We start from the raw sequence: 9352 nt of genomic DNA, 5'->3' as shown, positions 1-9352 counted from the left end.
TCCCCCTCTTTTGTTTAAGTGTCCCTGAGATCATTTTGCAGTGTAAACTGAGGAGGAAGATGTGCCTGAATTCTCTGCTAAATGCACAATAAAGATTGGGCCACTCTTCTGTATGAATTTTCAGATATAGAATAAGTTTCTAGGCTGAGTCTATTTCTAACATGACTCTTTGGATGAAAACTGATATCCTGCAATAGGTTTTTTCACAGGGAAGAAAAATGAGGGGATTTCTTCTGGATATGAATGATCAGATTCTGAGTAAGCTATTCCTTCCTCAGATTTTCCTCAGGGGTTACATGCAGAAGTCTCTCCCCAGAAGGAGTTCTTAGAGGTTGAACTCTTAAGTGTGGAACTACATAAGTGTGCAGAGTCATCCCACATCTGTTACATTGACAGGGTTTCCCCCATTATGAACCCTTTGATTCTCAGTAAGGGATGAGCTGTGACTGAAGGCCTTTCCACACTCACTTCACTCACAGGACTTCTCTCTGGTGGATGATGGAGTATTGAATGAGGCTTGTGCTCTACCAGAAGATCTTCCCACACTCCACGCATTTGTAGGGCTTCTCTCCACTGTGAATCTGCTGGTGGCTGGTGAGGTATGACTTGTGGTTGAAGGCTTTCCCACATGCTGTGCCCTTGTAGGGCTTCTCTTCACTGTGGATGGTGAAGTGCCAGCTGAGGCCTGACCGATTGCTAAAGGCCTTTCCACATTCTTTGCATTCATAGGGTTTCTCTCCAGTGTGGGCCCTTTTATGTAAGATAAAAGTGGAGCAGTAGATGAAGGCCTTTCCCCACTCAGTGCATACATAGAGCTTCTCCCCTCTGTGGATCCTCTGGTGCTCGTTGAGGTATGGCTTGTGGTAGAAGACCTTCCCACCCTTGAGGCACTTGTAGGGCCTCTCCCCGGTATGGGTGATGGAGTGTTGAATGAGTCTGGTGCTGTCACAGAAGCCTTTCCCACACGTGCTTCTCCCTGGTGTGGATCCGCTGGTGCATCATGAGCTGTGACCTGTGGTGGAAGGCTTTCCTACATTCCATGCACCTGAAGGGCTTCTCTCCCATGTGGATGATGTGGTGTCATATGAAACTTTTCTTGTCTCAGAAGGCCTTCCCACACTTGTGTAGGTTGTATGCAAATACCTTATACAACTATATGACTTTGTATAAGGAATTTGAGCATCTTCAGATTTTTTTTGTCTGTGGGGGGAATCCTGGACTAATCCACTGTGGGTTACAAGGCTGTTGTTCAGTAACTAAGTCGTTTCTGACTGCATCCCCATGGCCTGTAGCACATCAGGTTCCTCTGCCCTCCATTATTGCCTGATGTCTGCTCAAATTCATGTCTTTTGAGTTGGTAATGCTATCTAATCATCTCATCCTGTTTCCCCCTTCTTTTGTCTTCACTTTTTCCTAGCATCATGGTCTTTTCCAATGAATCAGCTCTTCGTATCAGGTGGTGAAAGTACTGGAGCTTCAACTTCATCAGAAGTTGTTTTAATGAATATTCAGTGTTGATTTTCTTTAGGATTGACCGGTTTGATCTCCTTGCCATCCAAGTGACACTCAAGTGCCTTCTCCAGCACCACAGTTCAAAAACATAATTTCTTTGGTGGTCAGCCTTCTTCATGATCCAACTCACACATCTATACATGACTACTGGAAAAACCATAGTTTTGACTATATGGACCTTTGTTGGCAGTGAGGTCTCTACTTTTTAAAACACTGTCAATGTTTGTCACAGTGATCCAAGCCTATGCCCCAACCAGTAATGCTGAAGAAGCTGAAGTTGAATGGTCTATGAACATCTACAAGACCTTTTAGAACTAACACCCCAAAAATATGTACTTTTCATTATAGGGGCCTGGAATGCAAAAGTAGGAAGTCAGGAAACACCTGGAGTAACAGGCAAATTTGGCCTTGGAATAAAAAATGAAGAACGGCAAAGCCTAACAAAGTTTTGCCAAGATAATGCACTGGTCATAGCAAACACCCTCTTACAATAACACAAGAGAAGACTCTACACATGGACAACACCAGATGGTCAACACCAAGATCAGATTGATTATATTCTTTGCAGCCAAAGATGGAGAAGCTCTATACAGTCAGCCAAAACAAGACTGGGAGCTGACTGTGGCTCAGATCATGAACTCCTTGTTGCCAAATTCAGACTTAAATTGCAGAAAGTAGGGAAAACCACTAGACCATTCGGGTATGACCTAAATCAAATCCCTTATGATTATACAGAGGAAGTGAGAAATAGATTTAAGGGACTAGATTTGATAAACAGAGTACCTGATGAACTATGGATGGAGATTTGTGACATTGTACAGGAGACAAAGATAAGACCATCCCTATGGAAAAGAAATGCAAAAAAGCAAAATGGCTGTCTGGGGAGGCCTTACAAATAGCTGTGAAAAAAAGAGAAGTGAAAAGCAAAGGAGAAAAGGAGAGATATAAGCATCTGAATGCAGAGTTCCAAAGAATAGCAAGGAGAGATAAGAAAGCCTTTCTCTGCAGTCAATGCAAATAAATAGAGGAAAATAACAGAATGGCAAAGACTAGAGATCACATCCAGAAAATTAGAGATAACAAGGGAACATTTCATGCAAAGATGGGCTCGATAAAGGACAAAAATGGTATGGACCTAATAGAAGCAGAAGATATTGAGAAGAGGTGGCAAAAATACACAGAAGAACTGTACAAAAAAGATCTTCATGACCCAGATAATCACGATGGTGTGATCACTCACCTAGAGCCAGACATCCTGGAATGTGAAGTCAAGTGGGCCTTAGGAAGAATCACTACGAACAAAGCTAGTGGAGGTGATGGAATTCCAGTTGAGCTCTTTCAAATGCTGAAAGATGATGCTGTGAAAGTGCTGCACTCAATATGCCAGCAAATTTGGAAAACTCAGCAGTGGCCACAGGACTGGAAAAGGTCATTTTTTATTCCAATCCCAAAGAAAGGCAATGCCAAAGAATGCTCAAACTACCATATAATTGCACTCATCTCACACACTAGTAAAGTAATGCTCAAATTCTCCAAGCCAGGCTTTAGCAAGCAATATGTGAACTGTGAACTTCCAGATGTTCAAGCTGGTTTTAGAAAAGGAAGAGGAACCAGAGATCAAATTGCCAACATCCACTGGATCATCAAAAGAGCAAGAGAGTTCCAGAAAAACATCTATTTCTGCGTTATTAACTATGCCAAAGCCTTTGACTGTGTGGATCACAATAAACTGGAAAATTCTGAAGGACATGGGAATACCAGATCCCACGACCTGCCTCTTGAGAAACCTGTATGCAGGCCAGGAAGCAACAGTTAGAACTGGACATGGAACAACAGACTGGTTCCAAATAGGAAAAGGAGTACATCAAGGCTGTTATTGTCACCCTGCTTATTTAACTTCTATGCAGAGTACATCATGAGAAATGCCTGGCTGGAAGAAGCACACTCTGGAATCAAGATTGTCAGGAAAAATATCAATAACCTCAGATATGCAGATGACACCACCCTTATGGTAGAAAGTGAAGAAGAACAAAAAAGCCTCTTGATGAAAGTGAAAGTGGAGAGTGAAAAAGTTGGCTTAAAGCTCAACATTCAGAAAACAAAGATCATGGCATCTGGTCCCATCACTTCATGGGAAATAGATAAGGAAACAGTGGAAACAGTGTCAGACTTTATTTTTTGGGTCTCCCAAATCACTGCAGATGGTGATTGCAGGCATGAAATTAAAAGATGCTTACTCCTTGGAAGGAAAGTATTACCTACCTAGAAAGCATATTAAAAAGCAGAGATATTACTTTGCCAACAAAAGTCCATCTAGTTAAGGCTATGGTTTTTCCAGTGGTCATGTATGGATGTGAGAGTTGGACTGTGAAGAAAGCTGAGCGCCAAAGAATTGATGCTTTTGAACTGTGGTGCTGGAGAAGACTCTTACGGGTCCCTTGGACTGCAAGGAGATCCAGCCAGTCCATCCTAAAGGACACCAGTCTAAAGCTGAAACTCCAATACTTTGGCCACCTCATGTGAAGAGTTGACTCATTGGAAAAGACCCTGATGCTGGGAGGGATTGGTGTCAGGAGGAAAGGGGACGACAGAGGATGAGATGGTTGGATGGCATCACTGACTCGATGGACATGAGTTTGAGTGAACTCCAGGAGTTGGTGATGGACAGGGAGGCCTGGAATGCTGCTATTCATGGGGTCACAAAGAGTCGGACACGCCTGAGTGACTGAACTGAACTGAACTGAACTGATGTTTGTCATAGCTTTTCTTCCAAGAAGCAAGCATCTTTTAATTTCATGTTTGCAGTCTCTGTCCGTAGTGTTTTTTGACCCCAAGAAAATAAAATCTGTTACTGTTTCCACTTTTCCCCCTTTTGTTTGCCATGAAGTGATGGGACTGGATTCCATGATCTTAGTCTTTTGAATGTTGAGTTTTACACCAACTTTTTCACTCTCCTCTTTCACCCTCATCAAGAGGGTCTTCACTTCCTTTTCACTTTCTGTCATTAGAGTGTATCATCTGTATATCTGAGGTTGTTGATATTTCTCCTGGCAATCTTTATTCCAGCTTGTGATTCACCCAGCCTGGTATTTCACATGATTTATTCTGAATGTAAGTCAAATAAGTAGGATGACAATATACAGTCTTGTCCCAATTAGGGACCAAAAGGTGACTTTATACTCCTATCCCAATTTGGGACCAGTTCATTGTTCAATGTCTGGTTTTAAGACTTGTTTCTTGACCTTCATATAGATTCCTCAGGAGACAGGTAAGGTGGTCTGGTACTCTATATCTCTTTAACAATTTTTCAGTTTGTTGTGATCCACAGAGTCAAAGGCTTTGGTTAATGAAGCAGAAGTAGATGCTTTTCTGGAACTCCCTTGATTTTTCCATGATCCAAGAAATATTGGCAATTTGATTTTTGGTTCCTCTGTCTCTTCAAAACCCAGCTTGTGCATCTCAGTTCACATAATGCTGAAATCTAGCTTGAAAGATTTTGAGCGTTACTTTGCTAGCATGTGATATGAGTGCAATTGTATGGTAGTTTGGACATTCTTTGGCATTTCCCTTCTTTGATATTGGAATGAAAACTGACCTTTTCCAGCCCTATGTCCACTACTGAGTTTTCCAAACTGGCTGGCATATTGAATGCAGCACTTTAACACCATCATCTTTTAGGATTTGAAATAGCTTAGCTGGAATTCTATCACCTCCACTAGCTTTGTTCATAATAATGCTTCCCAAGGCCCATTTGACTTTATACTCTAGGATGTCTGGCTGTAGGTGACCACATCTTCATACTTATCTGGGTCATTAAGATCTTTCTTGTCTAGTTTTTCTGTTTATACTTGCCACCTCTTCTTAATCTCTTCTGCTTATGTTAAGTCCTTACTGTTTCTGTCCTTTATTGTATACATCCTTTCATGAAATGTTCCCCTTGATATTCCAATTTCCTTACAGAGATCTCTACTCTTTACCATTCTATAGTTTTCCTCTATTTCTTTGCAATCTTCACTTAAGAAGGCCTTCTTATCTCTCCTTGCCATTCTCTGGACCTCTGCATTCAGTTGAGTATATCTTTGCCTTTCTGTCTTGACTTTTGATTCTCTTCTTTCCTCAGCTATTTGTAAATCCTCTTAAACCACTTTGCCTTCTTCTATAAGTGAGTCCACATGTCTCTTTTATAGACAGTCTATTATTACACCAAATTTTGAGTTGAGCAACTGGGTGTTTGACCCATTTGCTGTGACTTTGAAAGAAGGGGTGTGAGGGAAAGGAGACATGTTAGTTGTAGACCTGCTGAGTGGGCATTGTCTGTGAAGCATCCAAGTAAGAAGATAGATTTGTGGATTAGGAACTTAAGAACTAGTAACCTGGCTTTGAGAGCCTCAAGCTAAAAGCTAGGCATAGTAATGAAAACTGTGGGAATGGATGTCGTCTAGGGACAGAATACAAAGTGAGAATAGGCCAAAGATGCAATTCTGAGGAATCCTAAGTTTGTTGGTTGGGCAAATGAGGGAAATGCAACAAACAGATACTGGGAAGGAATTACCCAAGGTGTACGAGGACACCAGGAGATTGTAGTGTTTCAGAGGCCCAGTAGAGTATTTAAAGGAAGGAGTTGTCAGCAATAATTAAGTAAAAAAAAATTCCTGTCCAGATGAATAAAAAAATTAAAAAGAAGTATTGTTGATTTATTTACACAGAGAAAGTCAGAGATGTAATTGTAGATTTCTGAAAAAATACAGGACAAAAAATAAGCTTTCGATTCTTTTAATTGAGCAGATTTTATTTTCAGAACAATAGAAGCAAATGAAAAAAAAAAGTTATATGTATCTTCAACAAAACCTTTATATTCCAGATGTAGAAATCCTCATTTAAATTGATTATGCCTCAACATTTTTGGCTTTCCATTTATCCAAGGCTATCAAACTGAGATACATAAACTCTTGTGAGAGGGGATAGTCTGATAGATAAGAAAACATATTCAAGGAAACCAGGACCTCTAAATGCCATCTTTGGGTGATTAGTATCTTGTGAAACAGCTATTATGTCTATGCTTTTTAAAAAGAATAAACTAGGCTGATTGAATATTGGAGAAGGAAATGGCAACCCACTCCAGTGTTCTTGCCTGGAGAATCCCAGGGACAGAGGAGCCTGGTAGGAGGCCATCTATGGGTTCGCACAGAGTCGGACATGACTGAAGCGACTTAGCAGCAGGAGTAGCAGCAGGCTGATTGAATATTAGAAGACATTCATTTTCAGAATGACAGAAAAGTAAGAGTCCAAAAATCTTTGGTCTGTATTTATCTAAAGTATTGATAGTGTTAAAAAAATTTTCTACCTGCAGTCATTCAAATCTCATTCAAGTCTAAACTCAAAACTGAAATAGTATCCTAAACTAAAAAAGCTCAAAGTATAGTCAAGTGTTGAGTTCAAGGCTTAACATAGGAAATACATGCTGATTTTACTCTTATTTTAAATCAAACTAAAATTGAGATAAAAAATTTAAAAATATACTTTATTTATAATTAAACTTCAGTTAAGTTCAGTCGCTCAGTTGTGTCCAACTCTTTGTGATCCCGTGGACTGCAGCATGCCAGGCTTCCCTGTCAATCACAACTCCTGTCACTGTTTCCATTGTTTCCCCATAATTAAACTTACATTTTATCTATTTAATCCATTATTTTGCTATGAGAAATTTCTAGCACTTTTTGAGATATTTATTTGTAATTGGCAGTAATCACACCTAGTAAAGAAAGATGCAAGAAATGTCACACAGAAAATGGTATTTGAATGTTAAGTTTACACCTGGAAATCAGCTCAGTTCTCTCTTCTCCATGAAAGTAGATGAAGTCAATTTATTCCCTGTAATTGGCAAAATAAAGTCAACTCTGATTTGACACATCAGATTCTATAGGTGTACCTTTGTTGAACTATCATTCAAAATAGTAATTCTTAGCATAGTAATGATGATAGTCACATGACTTTCAGTGTTTTTGGTGAGCCTAAAGTATCTTGTATTCTAGATTTGCTCCATTCATTATAAGATCCCACTAGAGCCTACAATCCGTTTGCCCAGTCTTCTCGTGGCAATTCTCATATCTTTGTTTCATAATGTATAAATGGCAGGATTCAAGACAGGGGTGATGGCAAAGACAGCAATAAACAAATCCGGTGATGTTGCAGGGAAAGGCCACACAGAGAGAAACATATATGGCGTAAAAAACAAAATTACTACAGTGATGTGAGCTGACAGTGTGACAAATGCTTTGGATAAGTCTCCTGAAGGTTTCCAGACCGTGACCAAAATGAAAATGTAGGATATAATTAAAGAGAAGAAGGTAGCCATGGAAATAAAGCCACTATTAACAATAATTACAAACTCTAGCTTGTAAGTGTCTACACAAGCAAGTTTGATGACCCGAGGCAAATCATAATAAAAACTGTCTACTTTATTGGGATCACAAAAAGGCAAGTTTATGACAAAAACAAAACTAAGATACAGCATGGATTATCCCCACTATCCAGGCAACCACTACAAAGGAAACACACATTTTGGTGCTCATAATTGTCAGGTAGTGGAAGGCTTACAGATTGCAGTATACCTGTCAAATGCCATGGCTATGAGCAGCATCATCTCAACTCCATCCATGACATGAATGAAAAATATCTGTGTCATACATTTTGGAAAAGAAATGATGTTGCAGTTAGTGAAAAGATCACAGATCGTTTTGGGTACTGTGGTAGAGGAAAGACCTAGACCAAGAATAGAGAGGTTGGCCAACAGGAAGCACATAGGGGAGTGTAAATGCGAGTCAATAATTACTGTGAACACAACAAAGAAGTTTCCCAGGATGATTCCTATGTAGAACACAAAGAAGAAACAAAAGAAGAAAAAAAAAATGCATTTTCCATGAATTTGAAAGTCTGATTAGTACAAATTCAGATACCATAGAGTCATTTACTCCATCCATTGACTCAATCAGTAGAGAAGAAGCTGAAATAGTCTGAAGGTAGAAAATAAGAAAGAAATGAGAAATGTGAGTACCAAAATTAATACATTATTTGTTCATCAATGAATCTGCAGAAAACATATTGTAAATGCCAAAATATGAAGTGAGAAGACTTACAGATAGGGGAGCTGAAAGAATGATGGTAAGTGAATAGAAGAAATGAGATAATCAAAAGTTAGGCCAGGGCAACAAAGAAAGAAATTATGTAGAAACATGGCAAGTACGGTGGAGGAATTAGGAACAATGAGTAACATATTCCTAGCAGAGAGCTACTTTACCAAGCTTATTGTGCAATAATTCCGACTTCTTCCATGTTATTCATATTTATTTAACATAACAGCTTACATATCATGAATAATCAGGTATATTTGAAGTGTTCAAGCAAATCATAATTGTTCACACACACTCTAGGAGAATGTAATCTCTATTTTTCTTTTACTTCTTACTTTTCTTTTACACTTAAGAAATCTCAGGCATTAATCACACATAGAATAGTTACCAACTAATGAGGGCATGAATGTTGCATGTAGGATGGTAGCATGAAATTAAAAGTTTTACTTCTCTGATTGTTTCTGACACTTGGAGAATTACAACACACTTTAAATCAAGGGAAACTCCAAACTGCAAAGAAGGATTTTCAAAAGGACTCAAAAAGAGGATTTTTCAGTATTTTATTAGGATTGAGAGAGATTTTGTGCTTTGAGCACTGTGTTATAGGATTAATGACTGGCAATTCAAATATGAAACTGAGAAGTAATGATGTCTTCACTGAAACAAAATATTTAGTCATAATAAACTAAGAAAATGTAAAAACTACAGATCAT

At 39.0% G+C, this 9352-nt stretch overlaps 1 pseudogene; it reads right to left on the bottom strand.

Annotated features, from left to right (window-relative positions):
• Positions 1-524: 524 nt before the first annotated feature.
• Positions 525-8489, bottom strand: LOC133255209 (olfactory receptor 4F15-like; annotated as a pseudogene).
• Positions 8490-9352: the final 863 nt, after the last annotated feature.

Source organism: Bos javanicus, chromosome 10, assembly GCF_032452875.1.
Source record: "Bos javanicus breed banteng chromosome 10, ARS-OSU_banteng_1.0, whole genome shotgun sequence".
NCBI classification, from domain to species: Eukaryota; Metazoa; Chordata; class Mammalia; order Artiodactyla; family Bovidae; genus Bos; species Bos javanicus.
Note: the sequence above shows the minus strand (reverse complement) of the source record. Positions and strands in the feature narration are given on the sequence as shown.